Genomic DNA, 17810 nt, shown 5'->3' with positions numbered 1-17810 from the left:
CTCCCAGAGAGAAATTCTTTTGAAGAAAAACCCTTCAGGCATCCTCTACACGCATATACGTATTTTACAGAAATTGCATCACAGGTTTCATGCTGTTCTGTAACCTGTTTTTCTTCTGAACATTATCAACATACACTGAAGTTTCCATTGCTGGGTGGATGATTGAAAAGGAGGGTTTGACATTCAAAGGGATGGTGATCACTCCAGTGTCCTTCATTGTAGCATTCTAGGAGGCTGTGAATGTTAAATCCTCTTCTATGTTTTCTTCTTGAACTAAGGAAGTTTGTGCATAGGTCTTGATTTAAACCAGCAAATGCACACTTGCACTGTCATTGCCCAAGACTACATGGCATCCAATTGTGTGTACATAATTAGTGTATTTAATTAGAGCCCAGGCCATAAGTATTTATTTCCCATGTAATAATTCTATAATAAACATCTTTGTTCACTCCACTTTGCCTCAGTGCAAAGTTGTATAATTCCAGCATTAGGATTAATTCCTAGAAACAAGATGGTTGAGGTCAAAGGTTTTTAAATTTTAATTTGTATTTGTGTCAGGTGTTGTTAAGGAGTAAGAGAAGCACAGGTTTTGAAACCCTGGGGCTTAGCTGAGCTGAGAGGACTAAAATCCTGTCACAGTCATCATGGCAGAAAGTGCTCTGGGGGAAGTGAAGAGGGGAAGGTGCCAGGTAAAGGGGTCTCCAGATGTGGGAAGCAGTTCCAGAGAAAGTGGATGAACTGACTTAGCTTTGGAGGCTTTAAAAATAGCCTGGACCTCATCAAAGAGAGCATCTCTGAAGCAGCCCGAGCAAGGGCAGAGAAGGGGGCCAGGTTCTTTTCAATTCCACAAACACCTGGGGATGTGCCTTCTGCACCCGGCGTGGGCCAGAAGTTAAGTCCACCAGGCCCTGGCATCAAGGGGCTCTTAGTCCAGTGGGGGACACATGCTGTGCACAGGACTTGCAGCTGAGAGTGGACAGCTCCAGTGGGACCCTGCCCAAGGGCACAGTGCAGAGGACTCTGGGTGGGTAGAGGGGCAGGGAGAGAGCACTCCTTCTACAAGGAGTCGGAGTTGAAGGATGAGTGAGAACCCCTCGGGCAGCTGGTGCAGGGTCCCCAGGACTCCACAGTGCAGGACCAGAGGCTGGACAGAGGGGCGCTGTGGTTCAGTCTGGCAGGAGCACAAAGCACAGAAAGGGAGGCTGGTCCTCAGGCTCTGTCCCACACTTGGGACCCCCTGCCCCTTCCAGGCCAAGACTTCCTTATTCCTTTACTGTCCAGGCTGTTTCCTTGCAGGGAGAACAGTAGAGTTCAGCTGGGGAAGGACTCCCCTTCAAGGGCAGGATGTCCTCTTGCAAAGCTTCCGGTCTGTATAGCCAGTCTTCTGGGGCATACACACTTGTCCTCCAGGGCACCTGCCCAGCACAGCACAGTGATGGCTAAGGCTACCATAAATCCTGCAGAACTGGTGCCGCTAGGTCCTCGGCATGGGACCTTCCTTGTGGCCAACCTGAAGCCAGCCAGTTCCTTCTTCTGTCCACCAGGTGTACCCCGAGGCCCTTGCATCCAGCAGTGCTGCCTGGGTACAGTGGCTCTGTGACATTGCCCATGGGTGTGGGAAACCTTGGGGTCTTGGTTCCTGGGCTGACAGCCAGTTTGAGGCAGGAGACATTTGCTCTGTATGACAGGTGGAGGTGACCCCTGTGGCTGGAGAGATAAGCAGCCTCTCTGAGTCACAGGGGCAGGTTGGCTTGAAGGAAGCAGGAAGAGGAGGAAAGCAGCTGGGTGTGGTTGCGCACACCTGAATCAATCCCAACATTCTGGGAGGCCGAGGCAGGTGAATGGCAAATTCGAGCAGTTTAGCAGGACTGTCTGCAAAGTTAAAAATATTTTCAAAAGGGACGGAGATGTAACTGAGTGCAAAGGCTCTGGGTTCAATCCCCAGTCCTCAAAAAGCAAAAGAAAAGTACTGATATATTAGCATGTAGGGCTGGCATTATGTAATAGGCACAAAGCCAGTGGCTTCACTAGATTAACCCAGACTCTGTCTCTCTTGTAGCTCAGACATCCCAACAATGTGTGTCCCAGGATGGTTTGTTGAATTATCTGTGTTCTAAGTAGCGGGATGGGAAGGAATCTGGCCGGGTGCAGAATGACCCCCGCCTTTCTAATCCTCCTCCAGCATCTTCTTGTCTGGCCAGCCATGAGCCATGAGCACTGGGCTGCAAGGGATGCCGGGAAAAGGTAATCTCGTAATTTGGTGGCTATGTGCCCAGCCAAAAAGTGACGATTCTATCAATATGGAACAGGAAAATGGACAGCAGGTGACACCATTCAAAAAGAAAGAATGACTATGAGATAGGAATGTAGTCACTTTAATATTTTTCTTCTTGCACCGTGAGCAAGGGCCTCGTCCAGGCTCAGGCTGTGCCTGCCCTTCCTCGGAGACTTTGCCCCAGAGTTGTCTGATCTTGCCCAGACACTTTTGAATGGGTCTTCTGAAAATAACAGTATATTTTGTGTCAGGACTAGCTACATTATTTGCAGAACCCAGTGCAAAAGAAAATATGGAACATTTCAAAAATAATTAAGAATTTCAAGATAGCAACAGCAGAGCAATAATTATAGCAAGACTGGGGCCTGCCTATGCACAGTGCTTGGTCAGCTCCACAGGTCACATCCCCATGAAACTTCCCTTCTCCCCGCTCATCGGGGGAATGCAGAAAGGAGATCTTAACATTCCCACCCACTTACGATGGCAGCGGAAGTTACCACAGTCAGAATTTTAAAAACAGTACAGTGTAAATCAATGCCCAGTGTGGAGCCTCCAGTGGCTAAGGGCTTCGTGGATGGTAGAGTGGACCCATCGGTGGGTGCTTTAGCCTTTCAGACTTTGGAAGAGAGTCATACCCTCCTGGGCTTTCAAGAGAATCTGCGCTGTGACTTCATTATGTATGTTTAGTAATCCAGATGACCTGTTACCCTCTTGATTCTGAGCCAAAAGCTACGTCCATGTGCCCTGGAAATGACTGGGCCATTCAGTTTGCCCTGCCAGGTTGCCTGGCCCCGGGTGTGGGGACCAGAGTGTGCATAGCTGGGATGGGGTGGCCCTGGCTGTCGTCTCGGGGATGGAGCTGGGAGGGGAGCACAGGCTGGGGCTATAAGAGTTACAATCTGGGTGCATAATACTTCTCACAATTCTCAAATCTACACGGCTCTGAAAACTGAGTTTTCTCTAAGTTTGGTACAAACCCTTTTGCTGCAGAACCTGAGTATAAGGCATTTATTATCTCCATCCCACTTAAAACACTGTGTTGTGTATATTACATTTTGAAAACCTTTGCACTGGGTTTTGCAGCAGCACCTTCTCTCCCAGCAGCAATCTGACTGTGGTGTTTTCCACAGAGGCTGTACTTCTGCTTAATAGCTGGGTGGGCTGGCTGATGTCATCTCATTTTATTCATGCCCACATTAGTCATGATAGTATTCCACACCCTGACAAAACAAAAATAGATTACTTCTACAGCTTCTTCTCCATGTTCTGTACTTGTCTTGGTTGGAGAGCTGAATTCGATTAATTTGACAGGATTTGAAGCTTGACTGAATACTTTCTTATGGCATTAAATATCAAGTGTTTCTTGTCTGATGATTTGTTTTCACCCTTTTTTGGTCTTCTTGGAAATACTAAATGCAATGTGCATATCATGAAGCATGATTGACTTTATTTATATAATCAGTACAGATGATTATAAGTGTTACACAGGCACATTAATTTTGTTCTTAACAAGGACTGCACTGATTTGTAAATTTTAATTAAGTTTGGAAAAAGTTTTCCTATTATATGTTTTCTGTAAAATCTTAATAAATGCTTATCTTTGCATACAAAAATAACAGTTGAATATTCTAATATGTCATTTTTTGGAGCAAAATGATACTTAGATTAATAATCTCAGTATCTAATAATCTAATGATTATTTAATAATCTAAGTGGTTGGTGGTGACCTATGAAGTTGTTTGTTGCTCATAGAATGGACTTTTACTTTTCTTTCTTGGCTGCTCTGCACCTTTGAGCTTTCTCTCCAATTTGTTAATTTGCCCCAAGGTAAAACCATAAACTGTCTTTCCCAGCTTCCCTTGTGGCTTGGGCCCAGTCTGGGCCCCAGGCTCCACCAATCAGATGCTGACTTCTGAGGTTTGGATGTGAAAACTGGTGACATAGATAGGCAGGCGCAGCGTGGAGCAGTCTAGTGGAGGGAAAGACAAACAGGCCTGTTTCCTGGAGAGCTTCTGGCCTGCCCTCTGGTTTCAATGCGGTGTTTGAGCTGTGTCTGTGTCCAGAGGTGGGGTCACCCAGGGTCCTCTGTTATGAGACAGGCCCTCACTATTCCTGGCTTTGTGATCCTTCAAGCTTGGTTCTCTGGGATTCTTCAAGAATCAGCAAACTGTTGTGTATTCCTTCACTCACCCCTTTCCTACTCAGTGTGGCCAGAGAGCGGCTCTGTATATGGCAACTGAGAAATCCAGCTGACATATGAGGGAATTGACAGGATAGGATTCTCGCATACATACCTCCTTGCAGCTGTTGAAAGACAGCAGTAGAATACGTGTTTGGCAGGTCGCTCTTACAGGTCACATCGTTTACTTACACTGATTCATTCTGGGGAACAGCCTTCTGACAGAGTGAGGCACAACCAAATGAGGTGCTTCCGAGAACAGCGGAAGGTGAATTAGTGCTGGTGCCATGAACAGCTATGAGTTTGCATTCACCAGTGGCCTTAGGAGCACTTTTACCCCCAGGGTAAAAGATAAGCCATGAAAGGGTCTAGGATAGAGGTCCTCTGGGAGTTTTTGGGTTCCTGGCTAGAGAGAGATTGAGAGCTGACTGGTACAAAAACACTCCATCTCACTAGACACCCACGATGTAGCCTTTTCACCCACTCATTCAACACAAATTCACCGAGGGCCTGCTCAGCACCGGGCCATGCACAAGCCATGGCAGTGAACCAGTAGGGCTTTAATTTGGTGCTCTGGGGCTTCAAAGTGTTTTCATGAACATGCAAGTGAGGGGAAGAGAGCTGGTGGCTGTTTGTAGTCACTGAGGAGAGGTTAAGTGTTTTTATCTACAGTGACACAGACAATGAGCAGTGAAGCTGAGAACTGAATTCAGTTCTGCTGGATCCAGAGTCCGGATTTCTTTCCAGAGCACTGGGCCTTTTACCTGCCAGGGCTCATGTCAGCCCTGAGAGAAAGTGGACAGAATATCACCATTTCTTCCATTTTCTAGAAAGGAAGCTTACATCAAGGAAAGATTAGCTTGGTAAATATAGAGTGGGGGTCTTCCCAGTACCCAAGATTCTGCTGTTCCAGGTGGACTCTACTGTTATCGCCTGATGGGAAGCATGGGGTTGAGGTTTGCCTTTGAGGGGTGACTCAGGAGGAAGATGTTGAGCCTCCCTCAGCCATCGTGGGCCTGAGGGGCAGGGGTCATGGAGAAGCCAAGTGTGAGAACTAGGGAGACAGTAAGTAAGAGTGCGAGATGCCCTCAGTCCCTAGGGTTGTGCCAGTATAAATGACTCGATCTCCACCCTTACTGATACCACGACCCATGGGCAGGGGAAGTGTGTACACAACTGAGTCATTGCTAACCTCAGGCCTGTGTCTCTTGTATCCCATTTTCCTACCAGATGGCATGGTTTCTCTTTTAATGGAATATTTAATTGAATATGTTTAGATTGTGAGAAACAGGGCAGTTGTAAGAAATAATGCAGAGGAACCTTGTGGACCTCTTGCCTCCTATTCCTCAGTGGTGATGCCTCAGAAAATGACAGGAAGCCAGGGCATTGACATTGATGCAGCCCACTGATCTTGTTCAGATTTCCCAAGCTTTTCTTCCACTCATTCAGTGTGTGCATTTAGTTCTATGCAGTTTGATCACATGCACTATTGCATACCCACCACCATGGCAAGATACAGCATAGTTCCATCATCGTAAGGGTCTTGTGTTTCCCTTTTATGCTTTTATGGCCACACCTCTCTCCCTCCCTGATTTGATCTTTATTCATGCCATGTGTCCTCCGTACCTGTAAGATACTTAATAAGTTTGTGTTATATGAGTAAGTGATCTAACAGTGCCATAAGAGATTAGATACACACACACACACACACACACACGCACATGCACACACCCCACAGGACTTGGAGGGCAGAGGGAGGAGCCACTCATTTAAGCTGAGTCTCAAAGACAGAGAAGGAGAGGCAGAGCTTAACAATGAGAGTCACAGACGCTCATGACTCAGGCTGGGGCACAGTGGTAGATCTCATGTGTTCTGAGATGGGCTGCCTGGGTTTGAATTCCCTTCCCATCACTCTCTGTCTGAGAAGTCCCAGGCAAGGGGTGAGCATCACTCATCTTCCTCGGTGTCCTCATCTTTACAGTAGATGTGAACTACCATGCACGTTAGGGGTTGCAGTGGGATGAGCCTGGATGGTGTGTGTATAACACCTGCAGTGCCTGCTACCCATTAGACTTACTCCTATCAATATGCTGGTCATCTTACTCTTGGTTTGGTTGGGTAAGCAGGTCTCCCAGTGACTTCTGATGGAGTCCTAAGTCTGCCTTTGTCTGAGGGAAACTTCCTCCTTGGGGTCAGTGCAGCGGACACCCTGTCCCCACCCCATGGTGGCTCTGCTGTTGTGGACCTGCCCTTGCCTGCTGGTCTCTCCCACAGAGGCTCTAGAGGTACTGCCTACATTTCCCCACATCTGTGATTTAATCTTATGGGAAAAATACACTCATGGGCAGAGGTCAATCTGGGGATTAACAAAGGTCCCAGGAAGTGTCCCTGCTGAATGACCAGGGGTTTGCGTATCCAAAAGTCCTCGGTGATTGAATGAGTTTTGCCCCAGCCTGAGCTCCTTGGGGTGGGAGAGGAGACTGTTTACAAGAATCCAATCTTTTCCTCCTCTGCTTCCTCCTTGTGGGATGGAGGAGGGGTGTTTGCTGTGAGGCTTGACCTGGGACCCCTCTCAGTTCCAATGAAATTCTTTGCTGCACACATAGCTGTTGTGAGAGAAGAAATCTTAGGTCACAAAGGCAAACCAGAGCAGTTAAGAAACCCTCACAGGCCCTTTGTCAACTGTCAGTCCACTGGCTGGGCCACAAAGGAAGGTGAGTTGCAGGGACAAGTTCTTTCTTCTTTTTCCAAGGATTAAAAGAAAACTTCAGAGAAAAATAGGTTTTTCCCACCCTTAGACAATTCCCCTCGGACTTGCTGCTCCCTGTGACTGCTGTCCCCACTGCATTACAGGTAACAACTCTGTTCCTGTAAACTAGGTCCTGTGACATCCTGTTCTCACAGGAATCTGTTTGCTTTCAAGGCTAATTTACAAATCTGTCAGTGTATGAGTAACCGCCATGTTTGCCCACCCATGTTTTTCACCAACCCCCTTTGAGCAAATGTATAAAACTGGAAACTTTTCTTTGTTCCAGGCTTGGCCTTTGAACATTAGTCCATCCAGTTGGTGTACATCTAAAACCTGAATAAATCCTCCTTATCACCACTGTTCTCTCCTGTCTCTTAAAATCCTGCAACAGGATTCCTAGCTAATTCATGACCATTCTAGGGGCTGTAATGAGTGGTATAATTTTTTTTGTAATTATCTCCATGTGAAAAAAGAACAAAATTTTTTTCCTTTCCCAATCTCCACTCTCTTTAGTATCAGTATAGGTTTCCAGATTATTTATGTAATGAGCTATATTCTATTTTTGTCGTTATTTTGATACTCAAATTGTCCTCTGTTTTGCTGAAGGGAAAATCCTTCGCTTGGCTCTATTATCGTTGTTTGACATTTCCCCATCATTTTTGAGGGCCTTCTTACTCTCTGACATACTATAATATTCCAAGGTCATTCTGAGGGAGTAGTTGAACTAAAGCATGTAATCTCTGCTGACTAAAATGTTAGAAAACAAAAACAAAACAAAAAACAGGAACATGGAATTAATGCCCAAAGTCCGGTACTGGCAAACATCTCCCTGAAGTTTGGGAAGCACACTCATTGGCCACTGATGCTCCCAGAAGTGGAGGCTGGGCTGGTCACCAGACTGGAGGGTTCTAGATGCAAACCTTACTCATACTGTCGAGGCTCGTGGGCCCAGGCAAGGGCAGCTCACGAAAACCTGCTCAGTACACCCCTGATTTTGACTCTGCTTGATGAATAACATGACAAGGGCACCAAACCTGTGATAAAAATGTCTCTTTGTACCACTTTAAATTCTTCTGCCCTCTTGTCTGTAGAGACAAGCATGTACAGGAAAGAGGACAAACAAGGGACAAAGTTAAAACTCCTCTAGACTGGCTCATGCCAAAATAAGTAAATAAATAAACAAGTAAATAAAATAAATAAATATTAAACTTAAAAATGTTTTGGCCAAAGCAGAAACTCCTGGGTCAGGGACTTCTGGGAGGTTTGTGTTTTGCTGGGCAAGAGACCCCCCCCAGGCTCTCAGCTGGTGAGTAACCCCGGGCACTCCTGGGGGGTGACAGAGAGGCTACCGGCTGGGGCAGCCACTGGCCGTGTCTCTGGGACTGATGTTAGGCAGAATGCTTGCCAGGCTGTCTCACTTGCATCGTCAGCATGCTCCCACACTGCACTGGACTCTTCTGGGTGCTCCGGACTGAACCCCGGAAGATACTGCCCAGGGCCCAGGTTCAGGAGAAGGCTGGATCCTGGGGAGAGATGAACAGCAGCTGGCTCTGCCCTGTCCATGGCGCCCTGCTTCACATCAGAGACCTTTCAAGGTCCTTTAGCATCATCTACTGAGTTAAACAAGACTATCCTCTGATTTTAGAAAGTGCACTGACACTTTAGATAAAAGGTGACTGCAGCCTGATTTTTTAAAAACTCACTGCATTTTCTAGGGCAAAGTGACTTGGATCCAACCATCTGGCATTTCTAGTCTTCCAGGTGTTGAAAGAGGGTGACTATTAATAAAACAAGCAGATAGGTAGCACTCACGTTTTAAAAATCAAATCCCAAATGCTCAACATCTGCAGCCATCAGGGAAATGCAAATCAGAACAACTTTCAGACCTGCTCCTGGGTCAGAATGGCTGTCACTGTGACCACAAATAGTGATGAAAGAGGGGAAATAGGGGAAAGAGGGACTTTTCTACACTGCTAGCGGGAACATAACTTCCTACAGCCACCGTGGAAACCAGCACAGAGATCCTTCCAAAAACTGAAAGAGAAATTCTGTGGGATCCATCAATGCATTCCTAGGTGTATTCCCAAAAGAACCGAACTGGACAGCACACTGTAGCGACGCACGCATACCCGTGTGTAGAGCAGCATTACCCATGATATCAAGCTGTGGAAACAGGCTGAATGCCTGTACACTGATGAAGGGAGGGAGGAAGTGCAATATGTATTATTCGGCTGTAATTTGTTATAATTTGCAAGAAAATGAATGGAACTGGAGATCATCACGCCAGGCAAAACAAATCAGACATAGAAAGTGAAATATTGCACGTTTTCCCTGACATGAGGACTCTAAAACGAATACAATAAGGAGACAGGACAGGAAACTACAAGGCAGAGATGGAGAAAAGGGTAGAGCAGGGAAGGGGCTGAAAATAATCCGTGCATGCCCCGCGCAGGTGCCGATGCACCAAACGACCCTCGCTGCTCCGTGCTGCTAATGAGCACTAGCCGATATTTTTAAATGGAAAAAAGGTCCAGGGCACTTTCAGCAGTCGAGCGGCACGCACGCCCCCCCCCCCCCCCCCCTGCTTGGCCTGCCCACCACTAGACAATGTGTCGCAGGGACAAGGCCAGAGGTCAGAGGCCAGAGGTCAGAGCCAGCCCACTGCCGCCCTGGTCCTCACACCCAGCCTCTGCTGCCCTGGGTGCCGGACCCTGGGCTGCCAGCGAATATTCAGTCTCGGCCACTCAGCCTGCTTCACTGAGCCGGGAACACAGGCCACCCGCTTACCAGCTTTTAAATAACTCTTACTCCGTTCCACAAGAACAAGCCTGAATGAGGAGGCGCAGCTCGGGCTGAGAGGCAGAGCTCTGGATGTGATGGAGTTTGACGCGAGGGCTGGGTTAATCCGGCCCCTTCTATTCCGTCAGCTGCGAAGTGAAGTGAAGGCCTGGATTGGGCTGCTCAGCCTCATCCCACGTGTGCTCCTCGTCTCTAAAAATGCCTGAACATCTGCTGTATAATATTTATTAAACGCCTGTGCTGGATGGAGGCTGAAGGTGAGAGGAGGAATGTGTCTTGTTCGTTCCTCCGGGGGCTCTCCCTGTGCTCGGCAGGAAATCGAGGGCGTTGGTTTCCGAACACACTCAGGCGCTCAGAGCCCGCAGTCCGATGGAATTAAATATTTGTTCCCCATTGCGCAACTGTAATCACCAGGGCCCACAGCAGGGCTGACTTTCTAGAAAGAGTTTGTCCCGTTGCCCGTTTCCATGGTATCAGAAACGCCTCCCATGAGTTGAGCCCTGCCAGTGTGATTTAGGTTCTTTCAGATTGCAAATAGCAACAAATGCAGAGTCCCTCCCTCGTCTCCACAGACGCAGGGCACGCGACAGAAAGTGCAGTGTGGTCAGGAGCGCAGGGCTTGAGGCGAGTCTGGCCGCTCGGCCGGTGGGCTGGGGCTCTGGGGTAAAGCAGTCCGCAATCAGAGCTTCCTTGCAGGGTTGTTTTGAGGATGAAGTGAAGTCTCCACTGTAGAATCATGACCAGGAGTTGAGGTCTAGCCACTGACTTTTGACATTTAGTGAAACTGTTGTGGCCATAATGATAGGCCCAGTATTAAAATTTGTAGACAGTTTAGAGTTTATCACTTGTGTTTAAAAGCTTATTCAGAGCTGAGTGTCGTAGCACACACTTGTAACCCTGGGAGGCTGAGGCAGGAGGATCCCAAATTTGAGCCCAGCTTGAGCTACCTAGCAGCTCAGTGAGGCACTGTCTCAACTATGAAATAACTTTACTAGGCCAGGGCGCAGGGAAGCGTATTCAGTTTTCCTGTCTCTTGTAAATGACATCTATTTTAAGTTTTTCAGAGTACTTCATTTTCTAAAAACAGTAAGAGAGTTTTTATATAGAGGATGACTAATTTTGTGTTCTTCAAGGAGGCCAGCTTGTTCGTGGGTCGCTGACTTTTTGGCCTGCTTTTCAGCAATCTGAGCATGGCTGGGAAGAGAACATCACGCCCTCCGTTCTGAGGCAACACATAGGAGAGGTGGGGCGAGCCTCCATCCGGAGGAGGCCCAGCAGTGCCCCTCTCTCTGATAGCACCAAGCAAACATGTCTGCAGCCAAGTTCCCCTTCGCGGACTCATACTTTGGCAGAGTCTTGTTACTCATTGGTAGGATGAGACCAGATCCAAGGAGCCCGCGAAACTGTGTGTCCCAGCAGTTCCCAAATCTATTTCCGAGTGGAACCTCTTTCTTGGTGGAAGGTGTATGCATGCGTCACAAGGTCTGGGTAGGTCCTCTGAGAAGCACCTCTGTGCCAGAGGTCCACTGGGCGAAACATGTGGGGAGGAAGGAATAGCAAAAGGCAAAGCATCCCCAGCCCGAGCTGTGGGTCTGCAGCCTGCAGTGGGAGGAGGGAGGAAGACTAGACTGGGAGGATCTCCTGGGCAGCAGGGAGTCTCGGTCCATCACCCGTCTTGCAGGGAGGAGCCTGAATCAGTGCCCTGGCTGCGCTTCACTGTTAACTGGGAGAAGCCCAGGGACGCGTGGCCTCTGGGGACAAGGCCTTGGTCCACACTGCTCCTGCAGCTGGGCCCCCACCATTCCTGGTTGTGCTTGTTAGAGCGCTCAGGGCTTCTGGAACCCAAGCGGTTACTCTGCCCACTGTGGGACTTGTCCTTTCTGCCCCAGCCCGTGGTGACACAGAGCCTTCTAGAAATATGGGGGATTACAGCAGGCCAAGTGCATCAGCTGCTGCAATGGCACAGTGCTCCTGATTCACTGAGGCACCCTGATTCACGGTCGCCCCAGATTTCCAGGCCTAGCATGGTGCTGGGCACCAGCGGGTACTCAGCGAATGTTTGCTGAGTGATGATAACAGATGTTGTGGGTCCTGGGAGGGAACAGGCCGCGATGAGGGCTGTGCGTGGGCCCGTGATGCTACACAGAAATGTGGCTTCTCTGCAGGAGGCACGGCCCGGTGAGGCGGTGCGTGGCTCCCGCTGAGGCCTGCACTTGCATCTGGATCCCAAGGAGCCACCTGGTGGTGAGGGTCTCATTCTTCCCAGAGTGGAAAGGGCCGGGGGAGGCATGCAGATTTACTTTGCAGTATGTTCTCTTTTGCATTTAAACGCAAATTCTGAACCCCAGGGCTGACGGTTCTCAGGTGACCGCTGTGCAGCATTGCCCTAAGCCCCCACGGCTCATCTCTGGAGCTGCTCACCTCACTGCCCGCTTTGGTTTTGCAGCTCATGCTTTTGCCCCTTCAGGGAAGTCCAGCCGGGGCTCAAACGTCCAAGGCGCCTGAGCCAGGAAGAGAGGGAAGGCAGAGAAAGGGAAGGAGCTTTGCAGCTGGGCGATTTCTGAGAGTTGAGTGCAGCCCTTCTTTCGGCTCTCACTCCGGGACTGGAAATAGCTTTGCTCGATCCTTTTTGTGTATTTCTTTGTACCAGCTCAGCGCTCTGTCCAGTGTATGTCTGCATAATGAGCCAAGGAACGAATTGCACGTGTCTGCTGTCCGGGAGGCACTGGGAAGACTTGGGGTACCAGCTCATGCCCTGATGCACATTGCTGTCTAAGATAGAGGTCAGCACTGATGAAAAGCATCACAGAAAAAAACACTGCAAACCATGAGTGGTGCACAGTGAATGCGCTGGGCTCCGGGGAGCTCAGAGCTGGGGAGCTGCTGGCCTGGTCAGGGCAGACTCTGCCCGCGTGGTGCTCAGCAAGCCGCACAGGGTGGGAGGGGTTAACCAGGCGGGGGGGGGGGCTCAGGTGAGTCCAGGTACAGAGAAGGGGAGGGAGCATCAGGTCGCCCAAGGGAAGGTCAGTGGCCCAAGGGTGGGACAGCTGGGGAGGACAGTGGCGGCTGCCAAGATGCAGCAGGGAGATGGGGCCGTAGCCGCTAGCACGGATTCCCTATGATGCGCAGTCCACACGTGGCCACTGCTGACTGCCCACCGTGTGGCCCAATGGTCTCCGCTGAGACAGTGGGCATGGGTCTCTGCATCCGGTGCAGTGGCCTGGTGGTGAGGGTACCCCTCTGCACAAAGGAGAAAGGTCCTAGCAGGAGCACTGACTTATTTTCCATCTTGGAAATTGAGTCCAGGGAGCACTGAGCTATGTCCCCCTCCCTTTTATTTTTTACTTTGAGACACGCTCTCACTAAGTCACTGAGTTGCCCAGGCCTGGTTTGAACTCGCCACCCTCCTGACTCAGCTTCCCAGAGTGCTGCGGTTGCAGGTGCTCTACCAGGCCCAGTTAGGAGGAGGAATGCAAGCCTCAGATGCAGACTGCTTAGGCGGTGAGCGCCAACAAGAGCTGCTGCAGGGCATTTTGTGAATGAAAGACTAGATGGGACAAGGAGAAGATGGGGTTCCCTTGAAAGTGCACGGATGGGGGTCCCAGCCGTAGTGGTCCTGGGCAGCAGGAAGCCCCACTTGCTCGCCTTCTCCTCATGTCGTCTCGTGCAGTACTCTCTGACCCGAGACCCTGGACAGCAGCAAATCCACCGTGACCCACAGCAGGAGGGGAGTGCACTGGGCACCCTGCTCTCTGGGAACCCTGACCAAAGCCCTTTCCTCTGCGCCTTTCTGCGCCCTGTAGAGCGGGCAGGGAGGGGGAGTGAATGTTCAGCCTGCGTCAGCTTCGCCTGGGAGCCCGGCCCTCTACCCAGGCCCCTCTTCCATGAGGCTCTGCTCCTCCAGGAGTGGCCCTGGCCCTTGCCCTGGGTCCACCTCACCCCCAGCACTGTGCCTGACACCAGCCTCAGTGGGGAACCGAGACCCCGTTCTTTCCTGGGGCACCGAGAAGATACGCTGGAGGAACAGTGGTGTGTTCACTTCCTAGGCTGCCGCAGACACCCACGAACGGGGCTGCTCTCCTCACACTGATCTGGAGGCCGGAAGTCAAGGCTGGGCAGGGCCTCGCTTCCTCTGAAGACACCGGGGAAGAAGCTGTCCTTGCTTTCTCCAGCTCTTTACAGCTCCAGGATCCCTTGGCTTGTGGCTCCATCGCCTCAGTCTCTGCTCTGTCTGCACCTCCTCTGTGACTTCTGCTTTCATGACCGATGAGGAGGTTTGAACTGGACTTAGAGCCCACTGGGTAACCCGGGATAATTTCCTCCTTAGATCCAGGGCACATTCACAGGTCCTGGAACAGGGTGGGGTATCTTTCAGGGTCCAGCATTCAACCCACTGCAGGTGGGGATTTCAGAGGCACTGGACCCACCATGATGCCTCCTTTTATTTTATCCATTCTTCTCCCAATAAACTGGGACCTCTTTGAGATAGCATGAGAATACAGGCCCAGTGAAATCCCCGAGTGGAGGCGCAGGCTGCGGGGAGAGAGCCTCAGTCCAAGCTGACACTCGCCAGCCTCACTGGGTGGGGCACAGTGATGGCACCCAGCTTTGAGCCTGCTGTGGGGTTGCCTAGGTAACACCGATGGTGGCAGCTCCACCTGGCCAAAACACAGTGCTCGGAGAACCTCAGCCATCACTGTTATATGTGAACAGTGGAAACATTTAACATGTGTGGTGGGCGGAGGATGTCAGGAGTCCCAGTGGCTGGACCAGGTTCGGCACGTCTAGAGCTGGAGTCTTTTGCTCTTGATTGGCCTGTCCTTACCTTGCTTGGGACAGGACCGGTGGCAACTGCTGCTCTCAGGCCCTACTCTGAGCTTGTTTGCTGATCAGAGTCCTGGGCCCTGGCAGCTAAGCCGAGCAGAGGGCATTGCTTTTCAAATAGAGATAGGGCGCAGCCAGGCACCTGTACACAGGAAGGGACTTCAGGGGAGGTGACCCGCCCTGCAGGAGGGACAGCCTGTGTCTGATCCCTGGTGCTGGCTGCTGGGTTCCCCAGGGACGTTTTCCACCTCCCCAGACAAGTACCGGCTGCTGCCCACCTGCTGGGCTGACCTCCTGGGCCCAGAAGCTGGTGAGTGTGTGGGCCCTTTGGGTCCAGGCCAGGAGCCTGTGATCAAGGAGAAGCCACTGCTCTTCTCATGCCGCTCTGCCCACAGCCTCTGCTGCAGCCTGGGCTGCTGGATGCCCTGCAGGCGCTGTTCCTCTCTGGTCCTTAGAGACCCGGGATGTTCAGGGTGAGGCTGTGAACAGCACAGAGACCGAGCTCAGCAACTGTGTGGCGTAGGCAAGCTCCTCGACCTCTCTGAGCCGAGGGCCCTGAATCTGGTGAGGATGGCACAGCCTCTGGCGCTGGGAGGGGTTGCAGTGGTGGCTCTGCTTGGTACAGGGAGACAGCCGGGAGCAGAGCTCACAGCAGGGGTTGGCGGCAGCTCTGCTGCTGGGGCTGCAGGTGTAGGCACCTTCCTCACCTTTTGCACCTCAATTCCCTTGCCTCAAAGAAACACTGAACACCTCACTCTGGAGGTTGCTGGGAGGACCACGTGGAAGGCAAAGTGAGTGTGGAGCCATTAGCCTGTGATGAGTGGTGTAGACCATCCGGGTGCTTTGAGCAATAGTTGAATACATTCCATAAAAGGTTCACTGTACAGTGAATAGTTATAGATCGACTCAGCCTCAGCGTGGTCTAGAAGGACAAGCGTTCAGCCAGCAAGGAGACCCAGTCTATCACCAGCTCTGCCGGTTTGTAGCTGGGTTACTTTGTACAAGTTGTGCAACCTCTCTGAGCCTCACTGTTCTTGTCCTGAGGTGAGAACAGCAGTAGCTATTTCCTTTCACCAGGAAGGAGCTATTCTAAGTACTTCATGTACAAAAACTCACTTAATTCTCTGCACTCTATAAGATAATTGCTATTTGGTGGCCTCTTCAGAGACGGAGAAATGAAGGCATGGAGAGTTTACTGAGCCCACTCCAGGCTGATGCCAGTTCAATGCCAGTCTTCCCTTCACCCCAAGTGCTGGGGAAACATTGCCAGGCCCTCCCTCTCAGGAGTCCATGCATGGCCACCTGCTCCGGGCAGGAAAGGTGACGTGTGAGTGGGGCCTGAGTCACCGTTTCCCTTCCCTGGGTGGGGGCTCTGCCCTCTTGGTCATGTGTGTGGCACATGGATTTTACCAGGTGTGGGCAGTGATGCACCAAGTTTATGTGCGAGTTCAATGCCAGAATGCCTCCTTTCTGCTCGCGTCACTGATGGGTAGCAGACAGGCCTCCCTCGTTTCGTGTGGTTTGTGAGCTTCCTGTCATCATCAGCAGCAGATCTTTCCTAATTCTCCAGGGGTCAAGGCCTGTGCTCAGGCAACTCCACACACGCTCTGTCTGCTGTTTCCAGCTGCGCCTGGGAAGGATGAGGCTGGGAAAGGTGCCTGGCTGGGACTCAGTAGCTTCGGCCCTGAGCGGAGGCTGAAATCCCAGGGACAGCTGCTCTTAGAGAAGTCGACAGAACGGCAACAGCTTCCTCCTCCTGGGGGCTCACACCTGTTTCTGAAAAAGTAATTTAAAAAGGACCTACGCAGCCCTTGCAAGCACTGGGCTGAGGGAGGGAGGGAAGGTTTGAGAGGCCTCACTATTTCTCAGGCCCCGAGTCCCTCACAAAAGACTCACCCAGGACAGGTGGCCCTGTAAAGCCTCCCTGAGGCCTGCGGAGGATGCTGGGCCAAGAAGTGATGGATGAGCTTTCGGGCTTATGTCCCTCTGCGCAGGACAGCAGTGAACCCCGAGGCACTGAGCCTCTGGTGGGTGTGTTTTCCTTCTGAGTGCATTTCTGGGATGACCAGATGCTGTGTGTAACTGGTCTGAGTCCCACATTGCACTTCAGGAGCACTGTTTAGAGTCTCATCTGGCTGCACCAATCAAGTTTTCGAGCAATCTAATCAGCTTGAGTGACATACACGTTTCCTCTTCTTGGTGGCAGAAGACCCTAAAGAACTCAGACGTGTTGAGGAGGGAAGATCCCTTGGGGGTCCTGTTTGAGAAACCATAGTTGTTCATTTTCCACATTGAGCTGCTTTGCTTTAACACCTGTGCCCTTCCTCGCCCTAAGTAGGAGCTGGTGTGTCTGCAGCGGGCCTGGAGGGGAGGTGCCTGCCGCAGTCCAAGCGTCCCGCCAGGTGGGTGCAGGACAGGTGGATGCACAGAAGCCCCAAGCTTTAGATGAACAGATCCGTGACTGTGAACTGTTCCTTTTCTCTGGGCCTCAGTGTTATCACCCGTTGAAAGAAGAGGTGGATCTTCGTTGGTGTTTTTTCAATACAAAAACTTGTTTATTCAGATAGTGCTTAAATTTCTCAATATATAAAGTAGATAAAAGTGGATCCTCCAGGTAGAAGGCATGATGGCCACACCAGGCCACCTGCTTGGTCCTTCTTCTCTCCCTCCTGCTCCTGAGCACTGGGGCAGACACTTGGGCTTCAAATCTACAGAGCATCTGACCCAGGACAAATATCTGGAATGATTTTATCAGCTCCTTCAGCTCAAACTCTTTTCTGTCATCATTCTGCCCAAACACAGATGCAGACTTTATCATTCATCTCTTGCTGACTGAAGTGTCATAGCCATGCTGTGATTCGCTTTGAGCTATGCTGTCTTGGAGGAACTAATTAAAAGCCTCATTTCCTCCTTGAGGCATTAGGCTTCCCCAGCCTCTGGCACCCTGTGTGTACTGGGGTGTGTAGCTGCTGCAGAACAGAGGC

The 17810-nt window shown here is 50.6% G+C and overlaps 1 protein-coding gene across 3 annotated transcripts in view; it reads left to right on the top strand.

The window, feature by feature from the left end:
• The window catches only part of Fer1l6 (fer-1 like family member 6), a 142598-nt gene that overhangs the window by 2688 nt on the left and 122100 nt on the right, over positions 1-17810 (top strand). Inside the window, exon 1 of one of the 3 annotated variants that reach the window (XM_087188176.1) lies at positions 14552-15136. The exons of the other annotated variants lie outside the window; for them this stretch is intronic. The gene's annotated coding sequence lies outside the window, so the exon portion shown is untranslated. Of the gene's footprint in view, positions 1-14551; positions 15137-17810 lie in introns of those variants that run through there. 3 annotated transcript variants of the gene reach the window in all.

This window comes from Heterocephalus glaber, unplaced genomic scaffold (assembly GCF_053883595.1).
Source record: "Heterocephalus glaber isolate CG9 unplaced genomic scaffold, H.glaber_assembly_v1.0 deba00000281, whole genome shotgun sequence".
Taxonomy (NCBI): Eukaryota; Metazoa; Chordata; class Mammalia; order Rodentia; family Bathyergidae; genus Heterocephalus; species Heterocephalus glaber.
The sequence above is the reverse complement of the archived record's forward strand: the minus strand, read 5'-3'. Positions and strand labels throughout refer to the sequence as shown.